Consider the following 9,198-nt stretch of genomic DNA (forward strand, 5'->3'; position numbering starts at 1 on the left):
CTGGTCATCTTTTGTTCAGTATCGCTTATCAAAATATTCCACCTTTTCGAGATATAAAGCGATAAAGATTTGATCTTCTGGCCCCTTGTGACCCCTTATTACGCAATATATGCTTAAAAGTTTATTATATATAGTTCCAAATGGTCTAAAATTAAAAAATATCGAAAAATCAAGCAGAAAAAAAATGATAAAATTTTTCGGTCACACGGGGGATCGAACCCGGGTCGCCCGTGTGACAATCCAACGCGCTAACCATTTGGCCACTGGGATCGCTGCTTCGCGTTTTTAAATGCAAATATCTCGAGATTGGCTTTTTCGATTTTCAAACAAATTACATATTTGGCTTCTACAAGAGGGTCTCTATTCATATCAAAAACAAAAATATTAAAAAATAAAAGTTGAAAAATTGCGTTTTTTAAATTCACTTCCGGTAGCGACCGGAAGTATTGATGACACACGGAAAGGTGATTCTGCAAAGCTATAAGTCATGAACTATCATCTCAAATAAGTCTCCTGTTCATATCTTAAGCAGTTTTCGCTACTAAGTTCAGACAAAATTGCATTTTAAAATCAGGAAATTGTAGATAACTCACGACCGGAAGTGACGTCATCAACCAAAAAAATTTCCAATAAGGTTCAGATCAGAACGTATCAGATGTGAAAGTTTCATGAGAATCGGCCAAGTAGTTTACGAGAAATCGCGTGCACAAAATTGGTAATAATAATAATAATAATAATAATAACTAGAGCAAAGCTCGTTGCAAAGCAACGAGTAGGTCTTCCGTCCTGTTTGACCGGAAGTAGCTTTCATTTTTAACAAAAAGGAGAAATAACGCCTAAAAATGTTTTGAATCCTCTAAAGCTATGTTAATTAATGCAAAAATAAGCAAATTTTTGCTACTTCCGGTTTGACCGGAAGTGACGACGACGGACAGAAAATTAATTTTTATGCTCCCAAAGACATATGTTACCCAAAAACTTGTCAAGAACGGCAAAAATACGCGTTTCCGACTACTTCAGGTTTGGCCAGAAGTGACGAGCCGGACGTATTTTGACGACCCCAATAGATTGAGCTTGACATTTTGAACAACTTTGCTTCTTTGACGTATTACAAATTCTCTATACTTTTTGAGATATAAAGAAAAAACTTTCGGCCCCTCTCGGCCCTTAATTTTAGGGACCAGCCCTTTTTACTAGATATGATTTGAAAGATCTTGGAATTCTACACTTCTTTTGTTCTATATGTTTTAACAAAATATTTCCAGGTAAGAAGATATCGTAGAAAAGGAGTTGAAAATTTTGAAATTTGCGATACGACTATTTTCGAGCCATAGCGAGCGCCGACGTGCGGCACTTCCGATAAAAATGAAATACATTCCGCAAATCTACAAACATAGATCTACCATACCTGAAAGTATTATGTGTCTACCTAAAGCCGTTTAGGAGAAATCGTGCGGACAAACTGACCCTTAAAAAACCATAAAAGTGCCGATAACTCCGGACCGGAAGTGACGTCATCAAAACAGAAAAAAACGCATAAGGTTCAAGTGATGTAACATAAGTCCTGAAAGTTTCATGGAAATCCATTGAGCCGTTTTCGAGAAATCGCGTGCACAAAATCGGTAAGAAAAAAAAACAATAATAATAATAAAAGTGAAAAAGAAACCTAAGAATAACAAGAAGGTCTTCCGCTGAAGACGGAAGACCTTAATAATAGGTAAAAAGAAACCGAAGAATAACAAGAAGGTCTTCCGTTGGAGACGGAAGACCTTAATAATAATAATAGGGAAAAAGAAACCGAAGAATAACAAGAAGGTCTTCCGTTGGAGACGGAAGACCTTAATAATAATAATAACTAGAGCAAAGCTCGTTGCAAAGCAACGAGTAGGTCTTCCGTCCTGTTTGACCGGAAGTTTATGCTACTTCCGGTGTGACCGGAAGTGTTGACGACCGACAGAAAATTAATTTTTATGCTCCCAGTGACAGATGTTACCCAAAAATTTTTCAAGAACGGTAAAAATACGCGTTTTTCGACTACTTCCGGTTTGGCCGGAAATGACGTCGACGGACATATTTTAACGACTGCATTAGATTAAGCTTGACATTTTGAACAACTTTGCTTCATGGACGTATTACAAATTCTCAGTACTTTTTGAGATATAAAGTAAAAACTTTCGGCCCCTGTAGGCCCCTTATTTTAGGGGCCAGCCCTTTTTTCGAGATATCATTTGGAAGAACTTAAAATTCTACACCTCTTTTGTTCTATATGTTTTCACAAAATATTTCCAGGTAAAAAGATATCGTAGAAAAAGTGCTAAAAATTTTGAAATTCACGATAGGCCTATTTTCGGGCCATACCGAGCGCCGACGTGCAGCACTTCCGGTGAAAATAAAATACATTCCACAAATCTACAGACATAGGTCTACTACACCTGAAAGTATCACGTGTCTATCTAAAGTCATTTAGGAGAAATCGTGCGGACAAACTGACCCTTAAAAAATCATTAAAGTGCTGATAACTTCGGACCGGAAGTGACGTCATCAAAACAGAAAAAAACGCATAAGGTTCAAGTGATGTTACATAAGTCCTGAAAGTTTCATGGGAATCCATCGAGCCGTTTTCGAGTAATCGCGTGCACAAAATTGGTAAGAAAAAAAAACAATAATAATAATAAAAGTGAAAAAGAAACCTAAGAATAACAAGAAGGTCTTCCGCTGAAGACGGAAGACCTTAATAACTAGATGAGATCTCGTTGCGAGCAACGAGTAGGTCTTCCGTTGAATTTCTAGATAAGATGAGATGTGATTTTGACTGAGATAATCGTTAAAAGAGAATGATTTTAAGTTTTCCTTCATTAAATTTAAAATTTCTCATTTTTATCAGGGTATTCTGAACATCTTTTGTTCAATAAGGCTTATAAAAATACTCCCCCTTTTTGAGACGTAAAGCATAAAAAATACAGCATTTTGTCCATTGCAACCCCTAATTACGTAACATATGATCAAAATTGTATCATATATTGATGCAAATCGTTATGATGAATAATTTTGCCCCAGTAATGTATAACAAAATATTGATCATTAAAGAGTTATAGATAAAAGACTTTTGGCCCCTCTGAGCCCCTATTTTGAGGGGTCAGTCCCTTTTTCTTGATATCAAATAAAAGGTCTTATGATTTTGAAGATTTTTTTGTTCAACACTTATTCAGAGATTTCTATTCGTTGTGGAGATATGCTAAATGAAAATATTTAAGGGCCACTCCTACAAATCCTTCATGGGGCCGTTTTACAAAAATTCAAAGTATGCATATTGTTTAGAACATTATTCTGAACATCTTTTGTTCAATATTGCTTGTCAAATTATTCCCCTTTCCAAATTTAAAGCGTAAAAAATTTGATATTTTGGCCCCTTCTGACCCCTTATTACGTAACATATGATCAAAATTGTATCATATATTGTTGCAAATTGTTAAGATAAATACTTTTGCTTCAGTAATGTATAACAGAATATTGATCATTAGATAGTTATAGATAAAAGACTTTTGGCCCCTCTGAGCCCCTAATTTGAGGGGTCAGCCCCTTTTTCTTGATATCAAATGAAAGGTCTTATGATTTTGAAGATTTTTTGTTCAACACTTATTCAGAGATTTCTATTCGTTGTGGAGATATGCTAAATGGAAATATTTAAGGGCCACTCTTACAAGTCCTTAATGGGGCCGTTTTACAGAAATTCAAAGTATGCATATTGTTTACAACAATTTTCTGGCCATCTTTTGTTCAATATTGCTTATCAAAATATTCCCCCTTTTCGAGATATAAAGCATCAAAAATTTGATATTCTGGCCCCTTCTGACCCCTTATTACGTAACATATGATCAAAATTGTATCATATATTGTTGCAAATCGTTAAGATAAACACTTTTGCTTCAGTAATGTATATCAAAATATTGTTCATTAGAGAGTTATAGATAAAAGACTTTTGGCCCCTCTGAGCCCTTAATTTGAGGGGTCAGCCCCTTTTTCTTGATATCAAATGAAAGGTCTAGTAATTTTGAAGATTTTTTGTTCAACACTTATTCAGAGATTTCTACTCATTGTGGAGATATGCTAAATTGAAATATTTAGGGGCCACTCTTACAAATCCTTAATGGGGCCCTTTTACAAAAATTCAAAGCATGCATATTGCTTAAAACATTATTTTGGTCATTTTTTGTTCAATATTGCTTATCAAAATATCCCCCTTTTTGAGATATAAAGCGTCAAAGATTTGACGTTTTGGCCCATCGTGACCCCTAATTACGCAAGATATGCTTAAAAGTTTATAATATTTTGTTCCAAATGGTCTAAAATTAAATAATATCGAAAACTCGAGGAGAAAAAATGATAAAATTTTTTGGTCATATGGGGGATCGAACCCGGGTCGACCGCGTGACAATCCAACGCGCTAACCATTCGGCCATTAGGATCTCCGCTTCGAGTTTTCAAATGCAAATATCTCGAGATTGGCTTTTTCGATTTTCAAACAAATTACATATTTCGCTTCTGCAAAAGGGTCTCTATTCAAATCAATTAAAAAAATATTAAAAAAGAAAAAATGAAAAATTGCGTTTTTTAAATTCGCTTCCGGTATCGACCGGAAGTAGTGACGACGCACGAAAAGGCGATTCTGCAACGCTATAAATCATGAACTATCATCTCCAATTAATCTTCAGTTCATATCTTAAGCAGTTTTCGCTACTAAATCAAGACAAAATTGCATTTTAAAATCAGAAAATTCCTTATATCTACGACCGGAAGTGAGGTCATAAAAACGTTTAAAAACCTATCAAGATCGATTGATAAGCTATTACATATGAAAATTTCATGTAAATCGGCCGAGCCGTTTCTGAGAAATCGCGTGCACAAAATCGGTTGGAAGAATAATAATAATAATAACAATAGAGAAAAAGAAACCGAACGAAAACAATAAGGTCTTCCGTTGGAAACGGAAGACCTTAATAATAATAAGAAACAGAGTAAAAACAATATGTTCCCCAACTTCGTTTGGGGAACATAATAAAGCGGGGTTTCTAGAGTATTTTTAATATCAGTGAGCCCTGACATAAATAATATCCGGATATTTTTATTAAGAATATTTACCACCAACATACTATTAGTTACACAGTCAGTTAGTGACCTTATACGGAATCATACAGGGTGTGAAATGGAAATCCGTATTGGGCGAGGCGAAGCCGAGTCCCAATACGGATTTCCATTTCACACCCTGTATGAATCTGTATTAGGTCACTAACTGACTGTGTTACGAATTTATCCCGCTGAAGACCTTTTTCGATATAAAAAAAATATTTGTACATATTATGAAAATATTAAGTTTTAATCCAATAACAATCAACATAAAATATCGTTACGGTAACAAAAAATTTAACTAAACTACCTACGTAAACCGTTTCTTTGCCGCCATATTTATTTACAATAACAACGCTTCGAACGGAATCATGTGCCCGATTTTCATATTACGCCTCGACGGAGACGTAATACGGAAAATTTCAGGGCGTCACGTGATAAGCTTTTATCCAATCAGTAATCGACAAATTTGTCTGAAGCGGGATAAATGTAAATATCCTGATTGGGTGCAAAATGAATTTTTAAAAGTCCGAGGGAAATGTAGAAATTGATCGCTCCTTAAATATTTATTTTTTTATTTATTTCACTCTTTAAAAACTATATTACTGTACTTTCAGTTTCATGCAGCTTGTTAATAATAATTGTATATACATTTGCCGCGTTCCAGTCTTTTTTATCTGTAAAGAATCCGTAGCAATTCATTGCATATTCTTTCCATCCTTCGGGGCAATCTGTGAAATCATCAGAAAAAAAGATTTACAAAATCTCTATACATTTTATTGTATTTCGGGATTCAAATCCATACGACAGTAAAATGACATTGATAATGAAATACAATTTTCATGGAATAATTATTAAATTTGAATTTCATTTTTTAAAAATGTATAATTTCCTTTTTTCAGTCTCAAGATTTTTTAAACTTAAATTTGTCTCCAGTTTATGTTTGCAACGCTTGTAATCTTTACAAATTATATCATTTATATTGCAGAGTAAAGAAAAATTATATAATGAAACATACACGTGATATTTGCAAGGAATCGTCAATATTTCTGTAGACTCATGAGATAGTTAATAGACTAATTGAGCTTGAATACTGTTTGTTTTCTCCATATATTTAATTATAATCAACTTAATCTGTGTAAAGGTGGAAAGAGATTACATTCTCCAGGTAACCTCAAATCATACTCCTTGTATGTTTTGTTTGTTTTTAAAACAATTAAGCATTACAATAACTTCTCTTGAAGTTCATCATGCTAATACATGTATAAGATATTCAGTTTATGATAAGACCCAGGAAATACCTTTCTTTGAAATATTAACCTAAAAATATAGTGTTATATAATGACTACTTACCAACAAACATTTCGAAGTAAGACCAACATCTCTCCTCTGAGATTTCGGAGGATCCGACCGTTTGCAAATCATTCAACAAGAGACATTGTTTTGATTTAATATTGAACAGAAACGCAATGCAGTTTAGAGTTTGACTGCATACAGCTGCACACATTATTTCATTTACTACTAAAGTAGAAAATAAAGTCTCTTTTATGGTTTGAGCCTCGTCTATGGTATAATCAAATTGCTTTCTGTATGTAAGTTCTGATTTCAAGGATAAACCACATATTATACATGTATTGAAAATTCCAACAATAGTAAACAAAGAAAAAAGAGGTAAGTTACTGTAGTTTGTCATTCCGGGCTTGCAATGCTACACTGTGTTGAAGTCCTTTACTAGCGCAAGTATATTCCCAATTTCTAACAATGATTTCTTTCTTAGATTAAATTACTTGCTTTGAAGTTAACAAATCTGATTTCTAATTAACTTAATATATAGAATGGAATAATTTCGAAAAACCTTTTAAAGATATTGTCAAGTCATCAAATATTTATCATGTAAAATTAAAAACATGTTTTCCGATAGTTTATGACGATGAAGCGTCTTTGATTTTAACTTTGATCAAGCGATTTTCTGTTTCAGCTATACGCTTGATTTATTTTTTTCATAGCCATCAATTATTTAAAATTTGACTACAATGTTTTCTCTGTGTTCTTAACGTTTTGGAAAACAATTATCTTGATCTTTAAGAAAAGTAGAAGTGAAATCATAAAGAAGAAACAATTTAAGTTGTTTATATTCTTTTTAATGTTTTTTTCTTCTGCTTTTGACCTCAAAATCATTAGACTTTTAAGAGAAATATTGCAAAATCTGACAGACAACTTGTTCTCTGAAAAATGTATTTGCAAAATATAAAAATCTGACCTTGTTCTTCGTACTCCTTGAACATTTGACTTGAAGAAAATCAACAGTATTTATATGACACATTGACTATAGGTTTAAGGTTTAATAGCAAAATTCAAAAAGAGAACTGGGTTTATCACCAAGAAACAATTTCATGCGGGATATGACTTTTCATGATTCATCTAATCTATATATAAGTCTACTCAAGTCATTAGAAGTTATTTAAATAATTGAAAAAAAAACTTATCGTCTTAAATCAATTTTGGTATTGTATGACTTTTCTAACCTTGACCTTTGACCTTTTATCTGAATCTTTAAAAGGATATTTATTTCCACAATAGGAGTTACATGTATGACTTATATTCACATGTGAATGCTCGTAGTGAACTCAAGTACTGGGTAGTAATCATTTGAAACCAATTTTACAGTATAGAAATTTCTTACTTTTTATTTTGAATTCTGGCCTTTTCAAGCAAAATCTGATGTTCTACATTTACATCCAAGGAAAGCATTTTATTGGTTAAATAATAATTTTGATTACTTGTCCAAAAGATCAGTGCGCTTTATAACAATCATTGAACAATAATCAAGGTATATCGTGTGTTTTAAAAATCTCAGTTGCCAATAATATTTTGTACAGTAGAAGAAGAACAAAATTTTAGTGAAAATAAATATCTTTATCAGGACCTATCAATTACGTAGATGGAGGAAGATTTCAATTTTTTTAAGCGCCCGGATCGAAAGATTCGAGGCGTATATTGTTTTTGTCCTGTCTGTCTGTCTGTTTGTCTGCAGACTTTAACCTTCGCCATAACTTTTGAACCACGAATGAAAGAGACTTCATATTTGATATGCATACTCCACTTATTAAGCTCTTTCAAATGACTTCAAGGTAAATATTTTGACCTTGACTGTGACCTATATATATGCTAAAAATAGTTTGTTTGTTTTTTTGCAAACTTTAACCTTAACATAACTTTTGAACCATAAAAGATACAGACTTTATATTTGGTATGCGTACACCACTGATGAAACTCTTTTAAATGACACCATGGTCAATGACCTTGTGACCTTGACTGTGAAATATATATTTAAAATAGCTTTTTTCCTGCAGACTTTTACCTTCGCTGTAGCTTTAAAACATACAGTCTTCATTTTTGCTATACTCTACTAATTTAGCTCTTTCCAATAATACCAAGGTTAAGTGGCATTGACTGTGACGTATATGCTAATAAAAGATTTTTTATCTTCAAACTTTAACCTTCGCCATAACTTTTGAACTAATAAAGATAGAGACTTCATATTTGGTGTGTGTACTACACTCATTAAGCCTTTTTAAATGACACCAAGGTCAATGACCTTGTAATCATGCCTGTGACCTATATGCTAAAAATAGCTTTTTTGAAACTTCATCATAACGTTTGAACCGTGAAAGATACCGTAAATCTGGAAATTTTTACGTCGATTTTATTTTGCGAATCTGGGTCAAAATGCTGTTGATTAATTTTTATGTTTCAAAATTTTGCGAATGACCACTACTTTGTTTACATTTTTTTATTGTTGAATTATTTTTAAGAAGAATATTTTTTGCGAATGCTATGAACTCGCAAAGAACTTTATTCGGTAATAACCAATATTTGCCCCCCAAATCAAACTTTGATGGAGATATATTTGATGAAGTTCTTAAACAGGGGAGTATATGCTGACTTCAAAGCACTGAATATTTTCATAAGTAATGACGCCATATATACGTAATGACGTCACAAACATGACGTAAATTTCAGTTTTTTATGAATTTTACAGAAAAATGTACATATTTCATCGATATTTTGAGT

Source organism: Saccostrea cucullata, unplaced genomic scaffold (genome assembly GCF_032062105.1).
Source record: "Saccostrea cucullata isolate Sc308-1 unplaced genomic scaffold, CSIRO_AGI_Scuc_v1 ctg23041, whole genome shotgun sequence".
Taxonomy (NCBI): Eukaryota; Metazoa; Mollusca; class Bivalvia; order Ostreida; family Ostreidae; genus Saccostrea; species Saccostrea cuccullata.